Raw genomic sequence first — 17,770 nt, forward strand, 5'->3', positions numbered from 1 at the left:
AGTACCTAACTTGCCCCATAACACCTTCCAAAAGTGACTAAGAAATTTTGCATCTCTATCGGAAACGATAGTCCTAGGGATTCCATGTAATCTCACAACTTCACGGAAAAATAGATCGGCAACATGGGTTGCATCATCAGTCTTATGGCATGGAATGAAATGAGCCATTTTAGAAAATCGATCCACAACCACAAAGATGCTATCTCGTCCACGCTTTGTCCTTGGTAAACCTATTACAAAATCCATTGAAATGTCAGTCCAAGGTGAACTAGGAACAGGAAGAGGAATATATAGACCATGAGGCATCACAGTGGATTTAGCTTGTTTACAAGTAATGCAAGTAGAGCAAATTTTTTCAACAAGTTTTCGCATGTTAGGCCAATAAAAATGCTCATGTAAAACATCATAAGTCTTAGTGACTCCAAAATGACCCATAAGACCACCACTATGAGCCTCTCGAACCAACAATTCTCGCATTGAACACTTTGGTAAGCATAGTCTATTATTTCAAAAAAGATAGCCATCATGCTTATAAAATTTGTGAAATGCACCATGTTCACATGCGTCATAAATGCTTGCAAAATCAGAATCAGTTGCATATAAATCTTTAAGATACTCAAAACCTAATAACTTAGTATGCAAAGTACTAAGTAAAGTGTACCTCCTTGATAGAGCATCAGCCACAATATTATCTTTACCTTTCTTATACCTTATAACATAAGGAAAAGATTCAATAAATTCAACCCACCTCGCATGTCGCTTGTTCAACTTACCTTGTCCCTTTAAGTGCTTAAGTGATTCATGGTCAGTGTGAATCACAAACTCCTTTGGTAAAAGGTAATGTTGCCAAACTTCTAATGCCCTTACCAAGGCATACAACTCTTTATCATAGGTCAAATAGTTCAAATGTGCTCCACTAAGTTTCTCACTAAAGTAGGCTAGTGGTTTACTATCTTGCATGAGGACGGCACCTATACCTACACCAGAAGCATCACATTCAACCTCAAAGGTCTTTTCAAAATTAGGTAAAACAAGAATAGGAGCATTACACAATTTATCTTTAAGTTCATTAAATGTTAATTCTTGCTTATCTGTCCAATGAAAAGATACATCCTTTTTAATAAGTGCAGTCAAAGGTGAAGCAATTGTGGAAAAGTTACGAACAAACCTGCGGTAGAAATCGGCTAACCCAAGGAAAGACCTTACCTCAGAAACAGTTTTAGGGATAGGCCATTCTTGAATTGCCTTTACCTTCTCCTCATCCACATGGATTCCTGTAGAACTTATCACAAAACCCAAAAAAACAAGCTTATCCATACAAAAGGTGCATTTTTCAAGATTAGCAAAGAGTCGTTCATGCCTTAACACATCCAATACTAATTTAACATGCCCAACATGATCATTCAAAGTTTTGCTATAAATCAGTATGTCATCAAAATACACAACGACAAATTTTCCTAAAAAAGGTCTAAGTATGTGGTTCATTAATCTCATGAATGTGCTAGGAGCATTAGTTAAGCCAAATGACATAACCAACCACTCATATAGGCCATACTTAGTCTTAAAAGCAGTTTTCCATTCATCATCTTGTTTCATTCTTATTTGATGGTAACCACTTTTTAAGTCAATTTTAGAGAAAATGCATGCATCATTAAGCTCATCCAACATATCATCTAATCGAGGAATTGGATATCGATACTTTACCGTAATCTTGTTGACAGCACGACAATCAACACACATTCTCCAAGAACCATCTTTTTTTGGGACGAGAAGTACAGGGACCGCACAAGGGCTTAGACTCTCACGAATTAACCCTTTCTCTAAGAGATCTTCAACTTGCCTTTGTAACTCCTTAGTTTCTTCAGGATTGCTTCGATAAACTGGTCTATTCAGAATACTCGAACCAGGCACAAAGTCAATTTGATGTTCAATCCCTCGTAAAGGAGGTAATCCCTTAGGCATTTCAGAAGGAAATACATCCTCAAAATCTTGCAAAAGATCAACAAAACAACTAGGCAAATGTGTATTAGGGTTAGTCAAAATAAAGTTTTCCCTAAACCTAATAATTACAAATGTTTGTTTTGTACAAAGAGCAAATTTGATATCTTGAAACCTAGCGAATAAACTCACTTTCTCATCTCGTGACTTGTGTGTGCAATCACTCACCAATGTTGGGCCTTTAAGTTGGCTTTTAACACTAAGGGCCTCTTTACTCTCAGCCTTTTTCAATGATTTTACCTCACTTCCCTTACCCATCTCACTAGAAAGTTTAAGTTGATCATTGTAGACTTCTTGAGGAGGAAGTGGAGCCAAAGTAAACTTCTTTCCAAGGAACACAAAAGTATATTGGTTAAGGAAACCATCATGATTTACTCGTCGATCAAACTGCCATGGCCGTCCAAGTAATATGTGCCCAGCTTGCATTGGAACAACATCACACAAAACTTTATCAGAGTATCTACCAATAGAAAATGAAACTAAGCATTGTTTAGATACTTTTACCTCCCTACTATCATTCAGCCATTGTAAGCGGTATGGCCTTGGATGCTTCACACAAGGTAGGCCAAGTTTCTCAACAAGGGAAGAACTCACCACATTGGTGCAACTTCCACTATCGATGATCAATGAACTAAGTTGTCCACCAATCAAACATCTCGTGTGGAAAATGTTATCTCTTTGTTCGCGCACTTCCTCTTTAAACTGGACATTTAGAGCCCTTCGAGCAACAAGTGCTTTCTCATCATACTTCAAGCACTCTTCATACTCATCATGATCATGCACATCATCAGCATCTTCCAAAGGAGGCATATCATCTTGAGTTGTAAGTTTTATATCAAGATACTCCCTTTGCTCTTGTAACATTTGGGTCATGCGATGCTCGAGTTGAGTTTGCAACTTTTTCATCTCTTTTTGTAACAACTCAACCAAAGGATCGTTCTCTCTTTTTTGCTCATCCTCTTCATTTTTACTAGTTTGGGATCTAGCGAGCGGCATAGTATCTGTGAAAGATCAAACAAATAGGAACAAGAAAGAAAAAATAATAATAACCTCACTCGTTAGCTCTCAAAAGAATAACTCTCTGAATGATTCAAAACTTGTAAATATGTTTGGAGAGGGTTACTAATCAAGATCAAATAATAGAGGTGCAAACTTCAAAGAAACAATGAAGATCCTAATTGCTTTAAGAGGCCAATAAACTTGACGAGGTAATTTGTAATGGAGGCTACACGGATGAAAGAATTGTGCGTGCCTTTAATATCTGCTAACACAAGAAGAAACAAAGTGTTAGAAAACGTAAGAGAAACAAAAAAAAACGTAGACCTGCAACGATCCCTAACTCTAGAGTCAAAGAAAAGCTTTAATAAGAAGAAAACTTAAGAAAACTCTACCCAATTTAAAGGAAAACAAAAATCGGAAACGTTTGGTGTCTTAAGATTTTCAAAAATTGAAGCTTTAATTATACTTGAGTCAAGAAAAGAAGGGAAAAAAATTCAATTTTGGGAAAAAATAAAATAAAAAGAATAACAATAATAGGAAAAGAAGAAACCTACGTATGAAAGGTAGGCAACTTTTTTTTTGCGCTTTTTTGCTTTTTGCTTTTTTTTGCGCTTTTTACTCTTTTTTTGCACTTTTTACTCATTTTTTTGCGCTTTTTTGCTTTTTTTGTTTTTTTGTTGTTTTTTTTGCTTTTATTTAAAGAATAAGAGGAGAATAAACACAAACTTTTAAAAAAAAAAATCGACGAAACCGATGAAAAGTGTTTTTGGTATTTTGACTCGTTTCGGATTTGATTTTAGCTTCGAAAATAACACCGAATGGCCTGAAACTGATACCAACTGATGCGGAAACCCGAATCTAGACACAAGAGAAACACAAATTAGAAATAAAACGAGAATAAATAAAATTAGTTAAATAATAAATAAATAAATAAATAAAAAGGATAGATTTGCCCTATGGAACCCTTGGTTAACTTGTAACCAAAAACGCCAATGATTGAGCGGCTCCCTACGAAACCCCTAGAAGAAGAACCTCTAGAAACACCGATGAACGGGAAAGAAATTTGAATATTTGCAACTTCGAAATACCCTCGAAAAGTAACAAACTCCAAACTAAATAGCAAGAGAAGAATCACTCTACTCTAAAAAATTTGCCTCACACAAATTTGAAAGAAAACAAATACTCTTCTTTTTTTTTATCTCTCTCAATGTGTAGAAAACAAGCCTATTTATAGGCAAATTACAAGAGTAATTGAATCCTAATAAAACTCTTTCAAGAGTAATTGAATCCTAATAAAAACTCTTTCAAGAGTAATTGAATCCTAATAAAACTCTTTAAAATTATCTAAGAAAATAAATAAATAATAACCTAACCAATAAAATTACTTAACTCATAAATGATGTGTCCCAACCAATGAGAATTAAGTAAATAATAATAATAATATACATAAAAGATTAATCCACCAATTTATGGGCTTTCACTATTCCAAGATTGGTCCAGTGAATTGCATTCTCGTATTTGTCAATGTCACGAACATGATGAATTAAATTTGTAGCAACAAAGTCTTGGACAAAAGCATTCATCTTTAATTTTAATTGTCGTGCTTTGCTTCGAGTAATTGGACCACTAGGAAAAACAACCCCTTAAGTGTCACCTCCTTGGCTCGTATCACAGTCCTCCAAAGAAAAATGAAATCCCAAAATAGAAGGTTGCGATCCCTTCTTTGAGTTGGTCATTGCAAAATGTTCCAATATTTTATTTAGGTATGAAGCTTGTGATAAAGTTATCACTTTGTTCTTTTAATCCCTCAAGATTTGAATTCCCATAACATAATTAGCTTCACCCAAATCCTTTATGCTAAATTGTTGGGTTAATCATAATTTAACGGATAATAATATCCCTACATCATTCCCAATGAGTAGAATGTCGTCAACATATAAGACTAAGAAGATCACCTTTCCATCCACTATATGTTTAAAAACACAATGTTCATCAACATTTTACTCAAATCTAAAAATTTTGATTGCTTGATTAAATATTTGGCTCCATGAGCAAGATGCTTGCTTAAGTTTATCTATTGATCTTAGCAACTTGCAAAATTAATGCTCGTTGAACAAAAAGACAATGATTTAGGAGATCAAATATTGGGTTGCTTCATCGAAAAGGTTGAGGCTTCAAGTCTTAAAGGTTGGGATTCAAGTCTTATCATTTTCAATTGTGATGTTTGGATTTCATTTTCACCATGTATGTATACCATATATGGATTTTATATGATTGTTTTCGAATTAGTTTAGTATTATCTTATTTTTCGTCCAGTATGTATTGTATATTATAATAAGTGAGACATATATTTATATATGCATTATACTTGTATGTATATTATATTTGTACAGGTAATTTAAAAAAAAAAACATTAGATTGTGTAAAACATTTTTGTTAATAAAAAGTTGTGATTCAAATAATAAAAACCGAATGTTTTGCGTCGATTAGAGTAATACTTATGGTTCAAATTAGGGTTATTTACCAATATATTTGTTTGTTTCAGCCTTCAGGCCGTTGAAATGGATTCATCGTTCAATATTTTTATGGATGAAAGAAACGAGCTTGGCTGTTGATTGAATGAAAATTTTGTTTCAATTTTGATATTTTTTATTTAATATTTTATTTGAAGGCATGTGCCTATTAGTAGATGCTGTCTTTTCTTTTGTTTATATTTTCTCTTCTTGGATTTTCTGATGTCATTTTAAGATGGTTATTGTATGACTACTCAATTGCCAACTAATATTTGTAGTTTTCAATTTTACTGAAGCCTAACAACATGTGATTGATGTGACCAACAAGAAGTTTTGTTGTTTTGAGAGAAGGTGAAACATTCGACTTTTACTTTTAAGAGAAAAATGGTTTAGAAAATGGAAATGATTTTGTCTAGAATTATAAATGAACTTATGAGCTGCAAATAAAGATCTAAAAGAACAGACTTACATTGTTAAAATATGGTGTCAGTTTTAATAAATGAACTTTTCTAGAATTTAAAGATTTAATTTTTAATTTTTAATTTTTTTAATTTTCATATTTTTAAATGTAAAAGTCTTAATCTAATTATTTTCATAGGTAGCTTAAATCAACATGTTAAATTAATACGTTTTGACAAAAAAAAAACTTATAATTTTAATTATTGAACTGAAATTTTAAATAAAAACTCAAATGATTAAATTTTTTTTTTTTCAAATATGAGGACTAAATCTTAATTTTTATCAAAATACAATAACAGCATATTTTAATCTATGAGGGCTAAAAGTGAACAACTTTATTTACCATTTCACGTGATGTAAATTTTTATATTGTTTTTTTATTTTTCACTACCCAGTTGGTGTACAGAAGAGTAACAAACATTATTTTGCTTTTTTGATTTGTTATTTTATAAGACGAAGATTTGATTGTATTATATACCTTCGAACTTTCGATTTAGTCGATGAAAACTTAAATCAATAGAAATCTTGTTTGGTTGACATTTTCATTTTGATTTTACTTTCTTGTAAACAAGTAACTAAAGCAAAATAAAATACGATAAGCAATCACAAAAGTAGCAAATTACTGTGTTCGTAAACTGCATAAAGCAATAGGCTTAAGATCTCATATATATATATATATATTATATTTTCATTCCATTTAACGCATATTTTTGTCGTGGAACTGGGAACATGGCTAATTGATACTCAGGGGGAAAAACCAATATATATATATTGAAAAGGAAAGAATCATACTCGACAGACAACCCAACTAAAGGACGAACAATTTACATTTCAAGGCAATCATTTTGATTCTGATGTTATGTATTCGACATGGTGGACGGTATTAATTGATCACGCGCCGTGTATGACGGATCCCAAATTTCAAAAGAGATTATATTTTATAAAAAAACTATATAGATTTCAATTTTAAAAACGATACCTCAAGATTCAAATCTTGAATAAATTATAAAATAAATAAAGAAGAGAAAATCCAATTAATAAGTTCAAAATTGACCCAATTAGTTGAGTAAACCCAAAGTGAACACCTAATTAGATAGATTAAACAAATAATCCTTACGGTTTGCCACGATGAGAAGGGCAGATAGGGAGGAAAGGTGGTTGTGTTACGCGAGAAAATTTCAACAGAAAATATAATATTGGTCATATAATTCATTAAAGGTAGCGCAAGAGACAAGCGGTTCTGGGACCATACGGACCCCCCTTCATTTACCACCAGTCAAATCCGCACATGCAAAATTCATATTCGATCGAATATACTTATTTAATATATTAAATTATAAAAAAATTTAATTTTTTGATTTATGTTAAAAATTATTTATAGTTTATGCTGCATCAGTGAATAATAACTTTATACTTCTTCGTTACATAAAACAAAAAATAGTGAAAAGGCTTATATATAAAGTTATTAATATTTATTTACAAGTCATTCATTTTTTTGTTTAATTTAATGATGATTTATTATGTTATTATTCAATTGATAGCATATGAGACTCATCTACCGACTATACATAAAATATTATTCCTTAAATTATAGTACACTAACGATGTAATTGAGAAAAAATTCGGAATAATTATATTTATAAAAATTAAAGGGAGAATGCTTGATGCACCTTTGATTTATAGATCTCATGCACAATTAATTAATAATAAGATGACACATCATTATTGCTGTAAAAAAGAAAAAAAACACATAGTGAATTGTTTAAAAAATAAAGTTAATTATAATTATTAAACATAAATAAATACAAATACATCAACCTCGAGATCAGAAACTTGAAATCAAACATCCAATGTTCAAAACCTGAAACTCAAAAGAACAACAAAAAAAATTAAAATTTATATTTAATTATGTTTGAACAAAGTTAATATTTTTATTTTTATTTTTTAAGTCTTTCAATATTTTTTTATTTTACACTAAGGATAATGTGTCATCTTATTATTAACTTATGGTACATGAAATCTATACACTAATAATGCATTGTATATTAATCCAAAATTAAACGATGCTTTGGTTAAAATGATAAAATTTATAATGTGTTTAATTTTACTTTCGGGATAACATAATGTTTGGTTTGAACTTTTTCTATGTAATTTTTTTATTGATTTATAAAAATATATAAAAAATAAAAACACTTATAGTAAATTTATTTTATAAAAAATAATAGGTTCATCGGCACCTTGACCTTTACCACAAGGCCGTAGATTTCTCCCTCGTTCAACTTAGCTTTCTTCGATAAGTTCAACACGCAGTTCCATATTTCTCGTTTGACATTTCGAAATTTTGGATGTTGAATCTTATATATAAGAGCCTATCCTAGTGGATAAAAATAGGTTTACGTTTGGCCATAAGCCATTCCACATGGATGCTACAAAATTTCCATCCTCAATTAATTAAAAACTTAGTCTATTTGAAGACGACTGGTGCAATGTAGGACTTGCTTGGCATGTTTAGTAGCCCAATTTACTTCTAACCAAGTACATAAATGCACAACATGAAAGCTATCCATATTATTTGGATATCTTGGAATTTCTCAGATCATATTGAACTGTTGCAAAACTTAATACGACCGTTGCCACTCAATGCAAGAGAAGCATATAAACGACATGCACATGTAAAAACATAATTGTACGCATATGCCTCCAACAATAGATAGTATGGAAGTAATTGTTGGAACTTAGTGCCCATAGTGTGTGATTTTGTCAAATATACTTATAATATTTTGAATATGTTAGTTTAACAAAAGTTCATCATTTACATTAATATCATTTGTATTCGTCCTTAATGGTTTTTGCATACAAAGCGAAATGAATAAGAAAATATTGGCTCACAGATTACCTGTCATTTAACTAATAATAAGTCACATTATGTGATCGGATCATAATATGAGAAGACAACTTATATTAGTAGGCAACCTAAGACTCCATACAAAATGTGGCATGATAGGTGTATTGGTGGTTACATGCAAGTGTACACGGTCATACAAGTAATAAGTAGTAAGTAAAGAGTTATCGTCTCCATAAGGATTGTTGTGTAAATTATTTGCAAAGTCAACTATAAAATAATTTGGAAGAAAATAAGTTAAGTATTGTTGTTGAGAGTCGAAAATAATTTTATGGATGTAATCTGAATTCAAATACCCACAAAATAAAATAAGACATTTTGCAGAAAAATAATCACAATAGAAAGATTGAACACAAGATTTAATAAACATAACATGAATAAACTAAAACAACTATGTCACTTAACAAGAGTCTATTGACATCTATAAAAAGAATATCACAATAGGATTGTGGCAATATAAAAATTCATTAAACCCAATTTTAATTAAGGCATAGGCTTTTCTCAAAGTCATATTATGTCCCTAAGTTATCTTCGTATACGCCTATGTCAAAACTAACCTAGAAATCACCTTTTCGAGCATTTTATACAGTTTATGCATACAACAATCATCTTTTGATATTGACATGATATGCACCATTTATTTCTTCTGTCTATTAACCATTACCTTTTCTCATATTAAATAGTTAATTCATTAACCTATAGATGTTGGCTTTACATTTACAAGTTTTAACATGAATTAAACCTAAATGAATGAAACAATCATTTGCAAAAAATATTCACAATACAAAAACCAATCAACTCAAGTCGTGATTCGTATGTATTCTGAATAAACAGAATTAAATCATGCTTTATTAAATTGAAAACATAAAGATGAGATGCAAACATGTCTATCAACAAAGAAAACTATAACTAACAATAAAAAGAAAGGGAAGAAGAGTAGTTGAGGGGGGTTATCCATGACCATTTCACTATAAGAAGAGAAAACAATTGAGCTGGAAGGGGTTATCTACGATTGCTCCTTGTCCCTTCCCATGCTGGGTTTCCTCTTCTTCTTTATGTTAAACCATCAATACATTTTCAAGCTACTCTCTTCGGTTGCTCTCATTTTCAGCAAGTGGATTGCCTTATTTTGTGGCAAGTAAAAAGTTTAGAAAGACATAAGGAAACAAGAATACTTAATACTTTTTTCTCTCTGAAAACTGGTGTGTTTCTGAATGAAGTGAAAAGCTTCCTTTTATAGAAATTGAGCCCCAACATCCTTTGCTATTTTTATCAAGGGAATCCTTGATTTCCTTCCCCAATATGCGTCGTCCCTTGATGTGTGGATGAGTGGGTGTTGATATTTTTAGCAAAAGAAGTTGCTTATTTTCCTCCTTATGTGGTCGACCTTTGAATGGTAAAAAGGGGTTGGTTTTGACTACTATCTTTAGCAGAGAAGTGGGCGATTTTGAGGCTTGAATCAAGGGGGAAAAGGTGTTGATTTTATGCGAGGGAAAATGAGATCAAATTGTTATTTTTTGGAGTTGAATGGCTGGTTTTTGACTATTCATTTTAGCAGTGTATGTTGCCATCTTTAATTCATGGAAAAGTGGGTAAATGGGATGGTTTTGGGCCTCTATTTAAACAATTTCAGGCCCCTATGTAATTGGGTCTGGAATGAAGTCACATTGAAGCTCAGATGATTGCATCTAGATATTCCAATATGTACCTGTTTAAACCCCAAAACAACCAAAATTCTGCCATACTTTCCCTTAGCCCAATCATTCCCAAAAAATAATAAAATAACATAAATTTCACTCAATTAACACATTCTCATGGAAATTATAAAATACCATAAAATTAAATGTAAAACCACAAAAAGTGTTATTTATTTACTCGAAATTCGCATAAATTGTATATAAAAGAGTGCTGAATATATATTAGAGATTACACACTCCCAAACATAAATAATTGCTCGTCCCGAGTAATGCTAAAAACATGTTGTATATTGTAGAATTTAATTCATCCAAGTGGTCATGTAAAAGAGAAAAATATACTTTCAAATTAATTTTGCAAATATGTAGTTCGTATACAGTATGTCATCTAATATTTCTTCAAGTATCACCATGCTAACAAAATCATGATTTGAACAATTAATTTTATGAGTAGATTTGATTCACGTCAAAAGGATTTTAACTTCTCTAAATCAACTAAGCATCACTCTTCAGGTTTAATATATGTCTTCATATGTTGAATTTAATATTTTCCTCTCTAGTAATGTAGGAAACTTAACAGTCTAAATCAATAGGTCGTTATAAAGGTTGTAATGGGGCTAGGTTCAAGGTAGGGAAAAAGGATTAACAATTTAAGTTTAGTAACCTTAAACATAGCTTACCTTAGCCTTCAAATATTGCAACTGCACACTAAATAACTAACTTTTTTCTTTTCCAATACATGTGCCCAATGTTACTCGCTTTTTTTAAACATATGTACATTTTTTAGCACAAAACTTTATGTAACTCATCATTGAGTGCTTTATAGTGCACACCCAATATCCCTCATAACTCCCCCAAACTTAATTTCCAAACACCACCAAAGTAAGCAAGGTTAAGATGAGGTGGTTCAATAAGTCGAGAAAAATAGTTTTTAGGAAGAGTTACTCGATTTATGGGTTTAAACAAAAATATAAGCTATACAGCTTAAATTGGGTTACAAGGGATAATGATTAATAGGGTAGGCTTGAAAGGCTCAATCAATCCAAAGAAATTACGCCTAAATCATTTTTATACAGCTATGCTACCTAGTATTTTGTCTCAAGGAAATTACCAAACCAATTATAAGGACTAAACCCTCATGCATGCTTAACTTTTTTCCAAGGAAGAAAAATATTTTATGGCAAATCTATACATGCTTACTAAAATCAACATTCATTTCATAATTTATTTAACATAAAAATAGTTGAAGTAAATAAAAGATCACACCTGAATCTACACTAACATACCATACAAAATTAATTAGTGTTGAACATCTTTTCTGCCTACATGCCTCCATGTAAGAATCATCTTCTACAAAAAAAAAACATTGAGGCAAAAAATTGAAAAAAATTGAGCACGGTCCCCCCAAAATTAAGCGAATAAATACCCTCATTGTTCAAAACATTCATTAGAGGAAAATAATAAGAGAAAATCTCAAAAAGTATATTAAAGCCGATCTTGAGTGCAATCGAAGTTTATTTTCAAAAACACAATATAAAATGAAATAACAATAAAAATAGAAATAATGTTTAAAAAATAAAAATAGCTAACTAAAAATTCTTTAAATAAAGAAAAACGATAACATCTATCTTCGCATTATCAACTTATATTCCTTGTCTCATGATTATGTGTCCCAAAATGATGCCCTCTCTTACCATGAAATGTCATTTCTTTCAGTTGAGGAAGAGGCTTGTCTCTTCACATCGTTTGAGCACTTTGGCCAAATCATCTAAAATATAGTCAGTAGACTGCCCTGGATGTTGCAACATTCAAAGAGAATGTTGCAACATTGAAGCAAGCCTCGACACTTAACTGAAGTTCCAACACAAATCCAAGAGGTGAGCTATTGAAGACAATGTCGTTAACCAGTAAGCCATAGTCATGACATTCAAACTAGATTCCTAAGGGGAGGATAATGCCAACAATGTTGCCAGAAAAAGAAGCCAATGCACAACATTCCATCCAATCCTAAAGACATAGCATTATGCCATCGAAGTCATAACACTGATTTGACGAGGCCCATGTAACTGCAAGGGTTTTTTTTTACAATCTTAATTAGCCTGTTACACAGTTTGTAATTGACCTAATTTGGTCATACTACACAAACACTATAAATATTAGCTCATAAGACTTGGTTAGGAAGCTACTTTCTGTTATTAAATTTATTTTCTTAGGATTAATTAGTGTTTTAGGGAGATTTGAATTTCCATTCAGTTGTTAAACATATAGTCAATTTCAATATCAATTTCATTTATGTTTTCTTTTAATTACTTTTCTGTTATTTTCTTCTTCACCAAATCAAAGATCAACTCCATTGCAAGTTTAACAATCTAAGTTGTGATTCAAGATTTTTGGATTATGAGGATTCTTTCCCCTTCTTTTTATTTTTACATTTATTTGAATGTTTGATAATTGGGTAGGACATATTGCATCTACAGTGGCCATGATCTAGAACCCTAGGAAGGTTGATGAGTTGAAGTGGGAGTATTGGCTTAGGGTTGGGGTTTCAATACTAGTTAGCTGGAATAGCTTAAGTGAATTAAACCTTATAATTGACAACTCTAGGAAGTAACTTAGATAGATGAGGATGAAATGATAGTCTTCTTAGCACCACCTTAATCTAACTCGGTTTACTCTATTAGGTTGAAAGATAAGTAAATTAAGTTGATCAATTAATCTTGTTATAGGTCGAAAGGTATTAATTAGGTTAATTGTTAGCTAATTAGTAAAAAACCTGGATCTAAGTTAATCACGAACGTGGAAGTGAGTCACTGTTCTGTCTACGTATATTGATTGTGATTTTGGTATTTATCTTTTATATACTTTAGTTCTTTTTTTTTTGATTAATCTCTTCATTATTCTGTCATATTATGATTAGTATGTAAGTAGTTATTTAGACCTAGGTAGTGTGTTATTTCTTCTAATAATTTAGTTTAAACAAACTTCCCTTAGGTATGATCCTCAAAATACTTCTTAGTGGTTCATTGTAAACTTTACTATATTAAAATTTGTCTTGCAAACTTGTAGACACCACAGTTCAGATATATATTCAATTGCATTTTCTTAAGCCCCGACACATGCACGCTAGCGCGTAGTTAGAAATTTCACAAACAATTGAAAAATTATGCACTTATCAGTCAGTCCCAATGAGTAGTATGTCATCAACATAAAGAACTAGAAAGACCGCATTCCCATCCACAATCTTGTTTATAAACAAAAGATTCATAAACATTTTTCTCAAATCCAAAAGTTTTGACCGCTTGGTCAAATCCTTGATTTAGTGATCAGGATTCCTAATTAAGTTTGTATATAGACCTTAACAATTTGCAAACTTTATGCTCGTTTCCTTTAGCTATATATCCACTGAGTTGCATTATATAATCGCTTTCATCAAGATAGCATTCAGAAATGATGTCTTGACATCCATTTGCTAGATCTAATATTCAAGAGTCACTGCAATGGATAATATAATTTAGATTAACTTGAACATCACTTCTGGAGAGAGGGTTTCTTCGTAACCGATATTATCTTCATATGTGTATCCCTTTGCCACAAGTCTGGCGTTGTAAGTACCAACCTTTCCTTACGCAATTCTCTTCTTCTTGTAGATCCACTTACATCCTATGGGTTTATCCCGTCTCGTAAGTCTTCAAATTCCAATATTGGATTGGATTTCATACAATCCATCTTAGCATCTAAAGCTACTTCTACAGCTTCGAGTAAATACTCTACATCACTTTGTGAAATGTAAGTGGATCATCATCTTCCTATTCGTAAACTCCATGTTAAAAAAAACTTCCATAAGACTAAAAGCAATCAGGCCTATTAGAGACTCTTCTTTTACGATGAAGCTCCCTATGTTGTTGATCATTTGCTACCCTACTATTTGGAATAGAATCTAAGATCGAAACTAGAGGGCTTTCTTTATTTCCTAAAACTTCCTTTAGTAACAATCTACTTCAAGGTTTAAATTCATTCATGTAACTTTCCTCTAGAAAAGTAGCATGCATCGAGACCTTAATCGTCTGGTCTTTCAGATTATAAAAAAATTCATCCTTCATTCCTTTTGGAAATGTTCTATAAGTGAATCCAATTTCTTAGCATCTTTATCCAATACGTGAGCTAGGTATCTTTAAATCTTAGAGTCATTTAGGCTCAGCTTTCTATTGTAAACTCTAAAATATATAGATATTTTAAGCACTCTTTTATGTACAATTCTTGTGAATTTTTAGTAAATAAATAACACTTTATATGGTTTTACACTTAATGTTACTTTATATGTACAACTTATGTACAATTTTTTTGAATTTTGAGTAAATAAATAACACTTTATATGGTTTTACACTTAATTTTGTGATAATTTATAATTTCCATGAGAATGTGTTGATTTACTGATATTTATGTTAAATGCATTTTATTTTATTTTTTTGGAATAATTGGGATAAGGGAAAGTATGGTAGAAGTTTGGCTGTTTTTGGGTTTTAATAGGTTCAGATTGCAAGATCCAAATGCAATCATGTGGGCTTCAAAGTAACTTCAATCTAGACCCAATTACACAAAGGCCGAAAATTATTCAAATACAAGCCTAAAACCATCTCATTTATGCACTTTTCCATGAATTAAAGATACCAACATCCACTGCTAAAATTAGTAGTCCAAAACTAACCATTCAACTTTAAAAAATAGTAATTTGATCCCATTCTCCCTCACATAAAATCAACACCTTTTTCCCCTTGATTCAAGCCTCAAAATTATCCACTTCTCTACTAAAAATAGCAGTAAAACCACTCTATTTTACCATTACAAGGTCAGCCACACAAGAAGGAAAACAAGCAACCTCTTTTGCTAAAAATAGCAAATCAGCACCCACTCATCCACACATCAAGGGATGACACATATCAGGGAGGAAATCAAGGATTCCCTTGCTAAAAATAACAAGGGACATTAGGGCTCAATGGCTATAAAAGGAGGCTTTTCACTTCATTCAAAAACACACCAGTTTTCAAAGTGAAAAAGCATTAAATATTCTCGTCTCCTTATGGCTTACTAAACTTTTTGCTTGCTTTAAAATAAGGCTATCCACTTTTCGAAAATAAGAGTTTCTAAAGAGAGTAGCTTGAGAGCGTATTGATGATTTAACATAAAGAAGAGGATAAGTGTCACCATGGGAAGCCGCAAGGAGTAGTCACAGATAACCCCCTACAGTTCAACTGTTTTCTCTTCTTATAGTGAAATGGTCGTGGATAACCCCCATTAGCTACTCTGCTTCCCTTTCTTTTTGTTGTTATTTGTTGTTTTCTATGTTGAAATACATGTTTGCATCTCATATTTATGTTTTCAATTTAATAAATCATGACTTAATTTCATTCATTTAGGTTTAATTCATGTTAAAACTTGTAAATGTAAAGCCAACATCTTTAGGCTAATGAATTAACTATTTAATTTGAGAAGAGGTAATGGTTAATAGAAAAAAAACTAAATGGTGCATATCATGTTGATATCAAAAGATGATTGTTGTATGCATAAACTATATAAAATGCCTTAAAAGGTTATTTCTAGGTTAGTTTTGACATAGACATAGACGAATATAACTTAAGGACATGATACAACTTCAAGAGAAGCCTATGTCTTAATTAAAATTAGGTTTAATGAATTTTTATATTACCGCGATCCCTTCAAGATACTTTTTTTATAAATGTGAATAAACTATTATTAAGTGAAATAATTTTTTTAGTTTTTTCATGTTATGCTTATGAAATCTTGTGTTTAATCTTTCTGTTGTGATTATTTTTTTGCAAAATGTGTTGTTTTATTTTGTGGGTATTTGAATTTGTATTACATCTATAAAATTATTTTCGACTCTTAACAACAATACTTTTCTTAACTTATTTTCTTCCAAATTGTTTTATAGTTGACTTTGCAAATAATTTACACAACAGTCCCTGTGGAGAAGATAACTCTTTACTTACTACTTATTACTTGTACGATCGTGTACACTTGCACATAACCACCGATATAAGTTTTTGACGTCGTTGTCAGAGACTGTATTTTGGCATTTTTATAAAGATAATTGTCTTTCAATTTGGTTTATTTTTGTTTTTGTTAATTTAACTTTATTATTTTTGTGATGTTTCAAGGTTGAATAACATAGACCGAAATATCAATCTATTTCTAATGGACCTAAAAATTGAACGTACTTTTAGGAAAAGAAGAAGACAATGATAAGACCAAAAATAAGTCAAAGAGATGAATCGAAATCTAAGAGAAGACACAATTAATAATACTGAGAATTTGATCCTTGTTGTTGATGATAGAGATTAAGCTATTCGGCAGTATGATGTGCCTTTATTTAGTGAACTTAATCCAGGGATTGTAAGACCTAAGATTAAGGCCCTTTGGTTCGAGTTAAAATAGGGTGATGTTTTAGATTTTGCAAACAATGGGACAATTCAGTGGGATGTCTACTGAAGATTCACATTTGCACCTTCGTTTATTTAAGGAAGGAAACGATTTTCAAGTTACCCAAAGTATTTGAAGATACCTTAAGATTGAATTTTTTCCCATATTCGTTGCGAGATTGAGCATGAGCATGGTTGAATTCCTTATTGCTTGGTTTCGTATCAACATGGAAAGATTGGTGGAACGTTTTTTGATGAAGTATTTTCCACCAAGTAAGAATGCTAAGCTCATAAATGAAATTACTATGATTCAGTAATATGATGATGAGTCCTTATATGAGGCATTGGAATAATTTAAGGAATTATTATGAAAGTGCCCTCATCATGGTATTCCTCACTTCATCCAATAGTAGACCTTTAGCCACTAGAGCTCTTCTTTCAAAGCCATACAATGAGCCGTATGAGATTCTTGAAAGAATTTCAAGTAACAATTATTAGTGGCTAACCAATCGAGTAGCCACAAGAAGAAGAGTGGCAGGAGTACATTGAGTTAAAACTCTTACGTATTTAGCAACTCCGTTTGAGAACATCACATGTGTATACTATGAAGATGGTCATACATTTGAGGATTGTCCATCAAAGCCAAAATCTATATACTAAGCGGGAAACCAACATCAAAATAGGAATGGCCCAAGTCCATAATCAAATCATTATAGCCCTTCATGGAGAAATCATACCAATTTCTCTTAGAGTAATCAAGGGATTGTT

General features: G+C 31.5%; 1 non-coding gene across 1 annotated transcript; it reads right to left on the reverse strand.

The window, feature by feature from the left end:
• Positions 1-17,286: 17,286 nt before the first annotated feature.
• On the reverse strand, positions 17,287-17,393 carry LOC121220570 (small nucleolar RNA R71). Its single transcript, XR_005917788.1, has one exon. It is a non-coding gene; the product is annotated as a small nucleolar RNA R71 (small nucleolar RNA).
• Positions 17,394-17,770: the final 377 nt, after the last annotated feature.

The sequence above is a fragment of the Gossypium hirsutum genome, chromosome D08, assembly GCF_007990345.1.
Source record: "Gossypium hirsutum isolate 1008001.06 chromosome D08, Gossypium_hirsutum_v2.1, whole genome shotgun sequence".
In the NCBI taxonomy this organism is placed as follows: domain Eukaryota; kingdom Viridiplantae; phylum Streptophyta; class Magnoliopsida; order Malvales; family Malvaceae; genus Gossypium; species Gossypium hirsutum.